A 13,074-nucleotide genomic window follows, 5' to 3' on the forward strand; every position below is an offset into this window, starting at 1 on the left:
CGGCTTCGCTTGGAATATCCAATTGGCGCCACGTAGCGAAAAGAAGAAACGACTGGAGCGCTGTTGTTAACTCGGCTATAATCGCGTAAGCGGCGTCTACGCCAATTAAGAAGAAGAAGTAATCCATGTCAAATTTCGTGAAAATACCACGTCAAATGTGAAAGTTTTCCATACAAGCATTTGATTCCGATCATTCAGTTTGTATGGCAGCTATGTGCTATAGTTAACCGATCTGAACAATTTCTTCGGAAATTACATTGTTGCCTCAGAAAATAACCTGTGCCAACTTTTTGAAGATACATTGTCAAATGTGAAAATTTTCCATACAAGAACTTGATTCCGATCGTTCAGTTTGTATGGCAACTATATGTTAAAGTGAGCCGATCTGAACAATTTTTTCCAATATTACATTATTTCTATGAACAATAACTCATAACAAATTTCGTGAAGATGTAGCGTCAAATGAGGAAGTTTCCCATGCAAGCATTTGATTCCGATCATTCAGTTTGTATTGCAACTATATTCTATAGTCAAATGTGAAAGTTTTCCACACAAGAACTTGATTCCGATCGTTCAGTTTGTATGACATGTTATATATACTATACAAGCACCACTATAACATATACCTGCAATACAAACTGAACGATCGGAATCAAGTTCTTGTATGGAAAACTTTCACATTTGACAAGATATAATAATTAAATTTGGTATATGTTTTTGCTAAGGCAACCATGTAATCTCCGAAGAAATTGTTCAGATCGGCTTACTATAGCATATAGCTGCTATACAAACTGAACAATCAGAATCTAGTGCTGGTATGGATAGCTTTTGCATTTGACAAGATATATTCACGAAATTTGGTAAATATAATTTTCTACGGCAACAATGTAATCTCCAAAGAAATTGTTCAGATCGGTTAACTATAGAATATAGTTGCCATACAAACTGAATGATCGGAATCAAATACGTTAGTTAAGGAACGTATTCCTTATAATAGTAACAAACATTGAAACAACCTTTTGTTTCAGTAAACAGAATGCATCAAAACAACGTTGAGTTCGAACAATTGAAATGCACTATAACTACAGCAAACAATCCTAAACAAAAAAGTATCAAAACAACATTGAGTTTGAATACCATAAGAACCTTATCTTAAAACAAAGCAAATGTATCTAAGCAATATATATGTATGTAAACAAACCTAAACAGATAATATAATCTGTATCTAAACAAACTGTCAACTAGTAATAAATAAACATAATAGTTAGTATAAATAGAAGTAAGAAACATGTAGTAAGTTAGTCTTAGGAGTATAAATAAAGAGTACACATTTCGGTGCAGCTCAAAATTTATTCTTTTGACCCATTTTTACTTCTGGTAAAAATTACTGGGGGCTCAACCGGGATGACAAACTTATTTGTTATCCAAAAGGTCAGATTTTATTCCGAAAGGAATAAATAAAAAAATTCCACAGGAAGTAGGACTTCCAGCACTAAATGCCTGAAAAAAGTGCAAAAAAAAATGGCAATGGATATAAGTATAAGTCCTGTAACAGCGGACAATACTTCCAGATTTAATGAAAAGCAGATTCCGAAAAAACGGACAGCGGCGAATTCAGCAAGATTCACAACAGATCCTGGAAGAGCGAACAGTGACAATTCCTGAAAAAGTGGAACAAGGTAAAAAAAGTGTAGGTCCTGAATTAAGAGATAACACTTTCACCAAGATTCGCAATAGACCCTGAAAAAGCGGACAACGTTGAATCCTGAAAAATCCTGAAACATTGCACAGTTAATTATCAGTTAGGAAGAAGCAAAGATGGCCCAACTCCAAGCACAAGTAACTGCATTGATGGTAATTATAAACAATGTGAAACAAATATGAAAATTTTCACAAGCAACGCTAATTACCCAAAAAAAGGCACCGAAAAAAAGGCGAAAAGTGAAGACAAGGCAAGCCAAAAAAGGAAAATTGTTGTTGAATTCTAGAAAATTAACGCTAATTCAAAACTTACTAAAAGAAAACATCATACGAAACACGAAAAAATAATTAAGTATAGAAAGATATTAATTATAACAAGTAAGGAAGGGCTAAGTTCGGGTGTCACCGAACATTTTATACTCTCGCATGATAAAGTGATAATCGAGATTTCATTATCAGTCATTTACATATTTTTCAAAAACCGTATTTGTGTAAAGTTTTATTCCGCTATCATCATTGGTTCCTAATGTGTATATTATACAGAGAAGGCATCAGATGGAATTCAAAATAGCGTTATATTGGAAAAGGCGTGGTTATTAACCGATTTCACCCATATTTCGTACATGTCATCAGGGTGTTAAGAAAATATTATATGCCGAATTCCATTGAAACTCCCATTTTCAATTTTTAAAAAAAGTCCTGGGTGCAGCTTCCTTCTGCCATTTTTTCCGTAAAATTTAGTGTTTCTGACGTTTTCTGTTAGTCGGTTAACGCACTTTTAGTGATTTTCAACATAACCTTTGTATGGGAGGTGGGCGTGGTTATTATCCGATTTCTTTTGAACTGTATATGGAAATGCCTGAGGGAAATAACTCCATAGAGTTTGGTTGACATCAGTGATCTGCAGTGAATACTTGGCTTATGAATACACTCTCATATTCATGAATCACCCCCAATATTCACTCACACTTGCTCTCACTAAAAATATTATCTTCTCACAATCACATGGCTTGCTTGTGTAATAATGAGTGTGAATATGTCTCACAATCACTTATCGCTCACACTTGGCTTGGCTTGCTTCTCTGTATACAATTGTTTGAGCTATTCGTTGCTTACCATTAGATGAGTTGAAAGGCTCATGAATACATTCACTAATAAGTGGCTCATTGTTTATTCATGAATACATTCACAAATTCCGTGCCTATTCAAAATATATTTTATACCTACGCGGAGGGGTTTTAAAAGGAACGAAACGCGCGATTGTAGTGACGTCAAAACTGAAACTTCTTTGTTTATTATCCTTTTATTGAATTATTTTCTTAAGCTTTATCTTACATTCTAGAAATTGGAGAGCATAGGTAGATGAGTCCCTGAAGTTTATACCTACGCGGAGGGGTTTTAAAAGGAACGGGTGAGTTTATTGACTTCGTAAAAACTACAAAACTGAAACTTCTTTGTTTCTTATCACAAATTCCATCTTCACCAATTACTTCAACATCAAATACGTCTTCACCTGCAAATGACCTGAACTTCTTTTTTCCAAATATTTCAAACATGGGCGCGCAGGAACGTATCGAAGATGAGATAGATCGATATTTTACAGAAAGAATACAATTTGATAACGACTTTGACGCAATTCAATGGTGGAAGCAACATAAAGCTAACTTTCCAAGCATATCAAAACTTGCACTTAAAATATTAACTATACCTGCAAGTAGTGCGGCGTCTGAACGTGTATTTTCCTTGGCAGGCAATTTAATAACTGATAAAAGAAATCGACTTGCACCCAAAACCGTAGATAAAATAATATTCCTGAATTCAATATTTAAGACTAACTAATATGGCAATAAGACCTTAGAAACTTAAAAAACAAAAATATACAATGATATTGAGAAGTAATTTTGTGCAATACCTCAATCTTAATATATATTTAGAAGCTATACTTATAATATATACTTGTATCTTTGGAGTTGAATCTTATGTATGTACATAAATCTTGAAGTAAATTTTATGCTTATTATTTTTATTTTTTACCGAAATTAACTGAAGTTTGTTATTTAGTTTTTTGATAATAATTCATGTAATTTTTATACCATTAAACTGACGTGATTTTTATTTTTAATTTTAATTCCATTGAAAGGAACTGAATTATCATTTTATAAAATAAAATGTAATATTATAAGTGATAACATAATAATGTAAGTATGTATGTATATGTGATTTTTTTTAATAATAGAGAAAATTAACACAAAATATGAAAATCCAGTTTTTTTATTTCATTATATCTAGTCATTATTAGAACCAGTTACAAAATCCTTGTTGTTATACAATAATATAATAGTAACTCTTACTAATTTCGTAATGGATTTCTTAGCCTTTGGTTCATATCGTTACGGCTCAAGTGGCTTGCGTACAATTGAGCTTCTTCGTATATTCACAAGTGTTTTGTATTCATGAATGTCAGAGAATCCTAAGCAAAGATTCATAAGTATTGTGAGCTCATAAGCAAACACTTGTGAATATATGCTTCATACAAGCTAAGCAGCTCACAAGCCAAAACTCCCTCTCTCTCATAATTGTAAGTGAGCAGTATTCACACTTATACTCATTCCGTGAATAATTTGCTTGCTTCATACTCAATTTTTCGCAAGTGGCTCAAAGTTGTGTTTAACTCATTCACTGCAGATCACTGGTTGACATAGCTATAGTAGTTTTCGAGATATGTACAAAAAACTTAGTAGGGGGCGGGGCCACACCCACTTTTCCAAAAATATTATGCCCGAATATGCCCCTCCCTAATGCGATCCTTTGTGTCAAATTTCACTTTAATATCTTTATTTATGGCTTAGTTATGACACTTTATAGGTTTTCGGTTTCCGCCATTTTGTGGGCGTGGCAGTTGGCCGATTTTGCCCATCTTCGAACTTAACCTTCTTATGGAGCCAAGGAATACGTGTACTAAGTTTCATCATGATATCTCAATTTTTACTCAAGTTACAGCTTGCACGGGCGGACAGACGGACAGACGGACGGACGGACAGACAGACATCCGGATTTCAACTCTACTCGTCACCCTGATCACTTTGGTATATATAACCCTATATCTGACTCTTTTAGCTTTAGGACTTACAAACAACCGTTATGTGAACAAAACTATTATACTCTCCTTAGCAACTTTGTTGCGAGAGTATAAAAATTAATCAAACACATACGAAAAGTGAAAATTTCCACAAACACAGCCAAATATTCCAAGAAAAGGCACCGTAAACAAGGCAAGCTAAAAAAGGAAAATTATTCTTGAATTTTAGAAAATTGACGCTAATTAAAAACTAAATTATAAGAGAAAAGAAAGCATCATAAGAAACATGCAAAAATAATTATTTATTTAAATAAAAAGGTAAAAATTATAAACACAAACAATTAATCAAACACATACAATAATTAATTCTTTTACATAAGCCGACTTCAAGCCTAGATGTTTTGAAATGAAGACATTTCATTTTAACAGAGGTGAGAGTTAAGGAACGTATTCCTTATAATAGTAACAAACATTGAAACAACCTTTTTTTCGGTAAACAGAATGCATTAAAACATCCTTGAGTTCGAACAATTGATATGCACTATAACTACAACAAACAATCCTGAACAAACAAGTATCAAAACAACATTGAGTTTGAATACCACAACAACCTTATCTTAAAACAAAGCAAATGTATTTAAGCAATATATATGTATAAAAAACAAACCTAAACAGATAATATAATCTGTATCTAAACAAACTGTCAACTAGTAATAAATAAACATAATAGTTAGTATAAATAGAAGAAAGAAACATGTAATAAGGTAGTCTTAAGAGTATAAATAAAGAGTACACATTTCGGTGCAGCTCAAAATATATTCTTTTGACTCATTTTTACTTCTGGTAAAAATTAACTCGTGCATGGGAAACTTCCTCATTTGACGATATATCTTCACGAAATTTGGTATGAGTTATTGTTCATAGAAATAATGTAATATCGGAAGAAATCAGAACAGATCGGCTCACTTTAGCATATATTTGCCATACAAACCGAACGATCGGAATCAAGGGCTTGTATGTGTACGATTACATGAAGCAACTTTTGTTGCTTATTCTCGGGCGATTCTCTTTTGCTGTTGCCCATTACCTTCACACGAGCAACTTGTGTTGCGCAACTCTGCTCGAGTTTTTTTCTCATTCTCTTTCACTTTACTTTAACCCATTGTCTACTCTTTACTTTAACCCATTGTCGCTTCTTTTTCCTTATAGGTATTTGGGCCACTCTATCACATACATATATTAATCAGCTCTGTCAATTAAGAAATACATTTTATTTATTAAAACAAAGATATATCACCCTTCTTACTATCGTCTGAATCAATTTGTATGGCTTCATCCATACATTTCACAATATCGTTAATTAATTCGATTTTTTCGTCATACTCCATTTTCTAAAATATTTATATTATATTATGTATATTTGTATACATATTTGCAAATTACTTACCAAAAGATGAAATTAAATTTTTTAAATATATTCAAAATATTAATTTCAAAAAAAATATACGCAAATGCAACTATGTACTACGAAAGAAAGAACACGAATGCCGAAAAACGTCGCAGCGAACTGTTACGAATAAGAACACAAAGCGAGTTGCTGAACACGGGAAACTCGGCGCGATTCTCCTCTCCTCGTCGCCCCCTCGCCACTAAACTAAGAGTTGCCGCAACAAAAGTTGCTTCGTGTGATAAGACTCTATGGAAAACTTTCGCATTTGACGTGGTATCTTCACGAAATTTGACATGGATTACTGCTTAAGGTAATAATATAATATCCGAAAAAATTATTCATATCGGATTACTATATTTAGCATCCAAATAAACTGAACACATACATAGTTTCTAAAATAAATGTACCTGTGAAGGGTATATTAGCTTAGGTGCAGCAGAAGTTAACATTTTTTCCTGTTTTAGATTCCTACTGCCAAATTATTATTTTTAGTATGTTACGTAGTGTTTCGATAAACTTCTGAGCACTGTTTCTGTTTTTAAATGTCTCTTACATATATTTTTTTTTAAACGAAAGTCCCCGCTATTTTTTGAACACACCTCGTGTATATTAATTGTATAATTCTCACCAAAATGTATTGCACACATCGGCAACTCGACGATTCAATAAGCAAAGTTAACCAATTCAATTTTCATTTTGAAATCTAAAATTTTGATTCAACAATTTTTAACAATGCTTTTAATATATTTCAATTTTATATATGGAAAAAATAGGAAAGTTCACTTTTTCCGCAAGATATTTTAATATGAAGTTTTGCCACCACCAGACGGAATTTCCCAGACTTTGTTTCTCGCAAGTTTAAAGAGTATAACATGGGCGAATGATCCGAACTTAGTCTTTCCTTAATTGTTTTCTTTCTCTTTTTTTTAAAGTGCTAATGTGTTATTGGTGTGTTCTTTGCTCTGCTTAATGCATTCACTTTTAGCATATATAGTACGCGCTGTGTTCAGAAAATAGTTGGAATTTCAAAATTTAGCGCTTTTGTAGAGTACAGTTATTTTATTTTATTAATATGTATATAGTACGTTCTCCTAAAGTTCGACAAAACTTGCATACTTTGTCTAAAGCAGCCGCTAAAATCAGACGTGTTATGAGCTCGGCTATTTGCGTTTGTAATAAGCTAACCCAAAACTTCTTATCAAGGCTTTCAAAATATTTATATTATATTGTATTGTATGTTTGTATCAAAAATAAAAATTTTCAGTCCTCCACAGTATCAACTGAAGAATTGTTGCACCAAAATTGAGCAGGTTTCGTTTCCTTATCAAATTATATTCTAGTATGAACAGCGGAAAAATTAACTTATTTCCTAATTTTCGTTTTTATACTCTCGCAACAATGTTGCTAAGGAGAGTATTATAGTTTTGTTCACATAACGGTTGTTTGTAAGTCCTAAAACTAAAAGAGTCAGATATAGGGTTATGTATACCAAAGTGATCAGGGCGACGAGTAGAGTCGAAATCCGGTTGTCTGTCTGTCCGTCCGTCTGTCCGTCCGTTCGTGCCAGCTGTAACTTGAGTAAAAACTGAGGTATCATGATGAAACTTGGTACACGTATTCCTTGGCTCCAGGTTAAGTTCGAAGATGGGCAAAATCGGCCAACTGCCACGCCCACAAAATGGCGGAAACCGAAAACCTATAAAGTGTCATAACTAAGCCATAAATAAAGATATTAAAGTGAAATTTGGCATACAGGATCGCATTAGGGAGGGGCATATTTGGACGTAATTTTTTTGGAAAAGTGGGCGTGGCCCCGCCCCCTACTAAGTTTGTTGTACATATCTCGGAAACTACTATAGCTATGTTAACCAAACTCTACAGAGTCATATCCTTCAGGCATTTCCATATACAGTTGAAAAATGGAAGAAATCGGATAATAACCACGTCCACCTCCCATACAATGGTTATGTTGAAAATCACTAAAAGTGCGTTAACCGACTAACAAAAAACGTCAGAAACACTAAATTTTACGGAAGAAATTGCAGAAGGAAGCTGCACCCAGGCTTTTTTTAAAAATTGAAAATGGGCATGGCCTCGCCCACTTATGGACCAAAAACCATATCTCAGGAACTACTACACCGATTTCAATGAAATTCGGTATATAATATTTTCTTAACACCCTGATGACATGTACGAAATATGGGTGAAATCGGTTCACAACCACGCCTTCTTCCAATATAACGCTATTTTGAATTCCATCTGATGCCTTCAGTGTATAATATATAGTACATTAGGAACCAATGATGATAGCGGAATAAAACTTTACAAAAATACGGTATTTGAAAAATATGTAAATGACGTATAATGAAATATCGATTATCACTTTATCATGCGAGAGTATAAAATGTTCGGTGACACCCGAACTTAGCCCTTCCTTCTCGCAAAGCAAGTCACATGTTATTGTTCAATAAACAATATTTGTGCCATGTATAAATAATTTTATGGAACAATTTTCACATAATACGGTTGGTGGTTTTCAATCAACAGAAAAGTATCAAGTACTATTTAAGTAGCATTTGCAAAATAAAATCGAGTTGTTATCCTCTTTACTGCTGAACATTGCCTTATTTTCCTTATTGTCTAAAAGCACGAAAGTCACTCGTACGCCACGTACGAGTTTGCAATAAATATTTGATTATTATGAAAATAAAGCTGTTATCTCGTGTTTGTTTACAAAATTTAATTGAACTTCTTTGTTGAATAATTTCACTCATTGTAAAAGAACGCCGAATGCACCTTATGTACTTCAAAAAGCCAGTTTATCTGCCCTTTTGCTAAATAAAAAGAATAGAAACTTACGAAGCTTAAGTATCCATTAGTACGGTATTTGTACTTTATCGTTATGGAGTGACTTTTCGCCATTGACATAGCTTGTTTAAATATCCATGTAACTCTTAGACACTTACTATTTCGCAGATGACTGCTCTTCAAACATAAGCTTAAGTGGCTCTTATGTACTTTGTACGCCATTGATGCAGCACTTAAGTTCATGCAGTGGGATAACCAACAGCGGAGGACATAACTAATCATATATACATTGTTGCAACCATATTACATATATAATATCAAGAAGTCGGCGAATCTTTCAACCAGTGCAACACCTGTCACTTTTTTATTTATAGTTCTATTTCAATTGGATATTAAAGGGTTTTCCAATACGAGTGCTTTGATTGCTTAAAAAAAACTCAATTGTTAACGAAATTCAAATGTTTTTACTTGATGTGAAGTACAATCAAAACACATAAGTCCTGAATATAACATCATTCAAATACTCTCCACCATTTCTTTTGCAGGACGAATTCGATGAACCCAAGGTTAGAGAATTTTTTCCACTTAATCAACGCGTATGTCATAAATAGTACGTTCAATATTGCCTTCTAAAGTTTGAATAGTACTATATTGCTAAATTTCAATGAGTTCAAATAACGCCAAAGGTAGTCTAACGATGTTAAATCACATCTTCTTGGCCATTCAATGTCACAATTTCTTGCCCAATGTTGATATCTTTTTCCACTAAAAGTGAATGTTGCCAAGATCAACTTCTTCTAGTTATGATTGACCTCTAGAAGATGATTCCGATATATCGATGGAATGCATTACAATTCGTCAAAATTCATTTTTATCTATATGCATATCTTGCATCTCGTATAGATATCGAAAATATGATCTTACAACTCTGTAACATATTTCTTCTATATTTCTTAGCTCATAAATAAGGTCTGTGTGAAAGTAATTAATAATTTTTCATTAAGTTTTATCAGAATCATTCAGGATAATACAAAAGCATCAGCAAAATCAGTCACCAAAGACAGGAAGAGTTGGTTATCAGGTGGATTCCTAAGAACCTCACTGTTACGACATATGAGCAACTTTTTGGGGAGAAAGACTGTCGTCCAAATTTTGGACCTATATCTAAACAACTTCAACCCAGACTCTTCGTTGAGGAATTCGTCGCTAGCTAATGTATACCAGGTTGTTCAATAAGTTTTGTCGTTCGATAAGAAAAAAAAATTTTATGATTCAAAATACAATTTTATATTCAGAATAATCTCCCAGAACATTAACGCATTTGTTCCAACAATCCTCCAATATGTGGATCCCGTCTCTGAAATGAGAATCCGTCTGCAAAATAGTTTTGAGTTCTGAAAACAAATGGAAAACGCTGAGGGACAAATCTGGTGAATACGGTGGATGCTCCAACAGTTCGAATTTTAATTCATGGATCTTAGCCTTGTGACACGGTGCATTGTCCTGATGAAAACGATTTTTTTCTTTTGCAAACCGTGTCTTCTTCTTCTATTTGTCAAAAAGGTTGCAATAATATTCAGAAGTAATCCACAAACAAAATTCCTCTTGCATCCCATATGATGCCATAACCTTCTTGGCTGATTTCCGGACACGAACTCGTTTCGAAGCATTTAGCCTCTTGTTTAGATTCAGGATCATAGTGATAGACCCAAGTCTCATCCATAGTGATGAATCGACGCACAAAATCCACTTTATCCTTTTTAAAACGCTCCAAATGTTGCTGAGAAAGTCGCATTTGAAAGCGTTTTTTGTTTTTTGCACCCTTTGTGCAAACAGCTTTCAAAAAACCCTAAATTTCATTTAAAATATGGCTGGGACTACCTAACGAGATGTGTTGAGTTTCCACTAAATCTCTCTCAGTCAATCGACCATCTTTCAAAACCATATCCTGTATTTTGGTTATTATATCTGGTGTTGATGCGCTTTTTGGACGTCCTTCACGTGGAAAGTCTCAAGCCTTGTACGACGACGTTTAAATACAGCAACCAATTATTTTACCGTTCTAATTGTAGGTGAGTAATCATTATACACTCTTGTCATGCTAGTAGCAATGCCCTTTCTTATCGTTCGACAAAACTTATTTGAGAACCTGGTATAATGTCTTGAAATTTCGCAATAGATTAGAATTAATTTAAGTAACACAACGCAATACTCACCAAGTTTACGTGCAAACTGAGGAATGCCATGTTTGGGTTATTAGTTGTTGTCAAATATCATTGGAGGAATGGGGTCATGTGTAAAAGTTCACGCAAGTGAGGAAAGTTCTCTGATCGCCATTCACTTGGCAGTGGCCAGAAACGATTCTTTTACATATGGCTCAAGCAGCTCACGACTTCCGGTCTTTGACCAAGTATCCTCTGGGTAGCCTAAGAACATCCGTTTGAGGGCGAGCTAAAGTGAGAAGGCGAAACATCCCCTACATAGGGTTGTGCGCTGGGTTTGGGACCCGCCACGTAAAAAAAACACCCCCAATGAAAGGAAACAACAAGCCTCGGATGAGTGACCCCCCTTTTGATGACGACCATGGCAAACGTAATAAAGACTACGAATTGAGGGCATGCACTTGGAATGCCCGGTCTCTTAATTGGGAAGGTGCCGCTGCCCAGCTGGTTGATGTCCTCGTTAGAGTGAAGGCTGACATCACCGCCGTCCAAGAAATTGCCTACAGTAGCCATATAAAGGAGTGCAAAATTGGTGTGGGATTCGTGATGGTAGAGATACTTCGTCGCCGAGTACTATCATTCCCTCCGGTGAATGAACGTCTAGCCGCAATCCGCATCAAAGCGAGGTTCTTCAACATATCGCTGATTTGCGCCCACGCCCCGACGGAAAAGAAGGACGATGTGACCAAAGATGCCTTCTATGAGCGCTTGGAACACACCTATTAGCGCTGCCCCCGCCACGATTTCAAACGAAACATCCCCTAATGGGTTGAGGCTGATCCCTGAAATCACTCGTCAACAACCCGGTATAAGGGAACTGTGGGACGGCATTTCAAACTCCTTACGTACAGCTGCAACCGAAACCATTGGTTTTCGGAAAGTGCAAAAGAACAGCTAGTACGACGAGTAGTGCCGTGTTGCAGCGGAGAGAAAACAGACTACCTACCTCGCAACGTTACAATCGACCACTACACGTGCGGGATGGGATAGATACCGAGAGTTGAAGAGGGAAGCAAAATGCATTTGCAGACAGAAGAAGAAAGAGGCCGAAATGCGTGAGTACAAAGAGCTTGATACGCTGGCCGACAGGGGTAATGCGAAAAAATGCGGCGGCTTACAGAAGGTTTCAAAACCAGAGCATACTCTTGTAGAACCCCCAAAGGTGATCTAGTCACCGATGCCCAGAGCATACTTAGATTATGGAAGGAACACTTCTCCAGCCTGCTGAATGGCAGTGAACGCTCAACACCAGGAGAAGGCGAACCCGATTCCCCAATGGACGACGATGGAGCAGACGTTCCATTACCTGACCATGAAGAAGTTCGAATAGCAGTTGCCCGCCTGAAGAACAACAAAGCGCAGGGGCCGACGGATTGCCGGCCGAGCTATTCAAACACGGCGGCGAGGAACTGATAAGGAGCATGCATCAGCGTCTTTGCAAAATATGGTCGGACGGAAGCATGCCCAAATATTGGAATTTAAGTGTGCTATGCCCAATCCACAATCTGCGCCAACTACCGTCGGATAAGCCTTCTCAACATCGCGTATAAGGTTCTATCGAGCGTGTTGTGCGAAAGATGAAAGCCCACCCTCAGCAATCTGATTGGCGAAGTATTTCCTTTTGGACCAGTTGTGTAAAAGTAAAGATGTATTCTCCTTTTATTTAGAAAACGTTTAATCATTCTTGAAACTTTTTTATTTTATTTCTATTTCTGGATTAACTTAGTTAGTTGTAGGCCGCTGTCCGAAAAATAATAACTGTATATATATTATTTGTTTTTATAAATTTTTCTTTAGCTTTTTTTTATTAGCTT

General features: G+C 35.5%; 1 long non-coding RNA gene across 1 annotated transcript; it reads left to right on the forward strand.

Annotated features, from left to right (window-relative positions):
* Positions 1-2,601: 2,601 nt before the first annotated feature.
* On the forward strand, positions 2,602-3,676 carry LOC126753505 (uncharacterized). Its single transcript, XR_007666163.1, has 2 exons — positions 2,602-3,112; positions 3,268-3,676. It is a non-coding gene; the product is annotated as an uncharacterized LOC126753505 (long non-coding RNA).
* The last annotated feature ends 9,398 nt before the right edge of the window (positions 3,677-13,074 follow it).

The sequence above is a fragment of the Bactrocera neohumeralis genome, chromosome 3, assembly GCF_024586455.1.
Source record: "Bactrocera neohumeralis isolate Rockhampton chromosome 3, APGP_CSIRO_Bneo_wtdbg2-racon-allhic-juicebox.fasta_v2, whole genome shotgun sequence".
Taxonomy (NCBI): Eukaryota; Metazoa; Arthropoda; class Insecta; order Diptera; family Tephritidae; genus Bactrocera; species Bactrocera neohumeralis.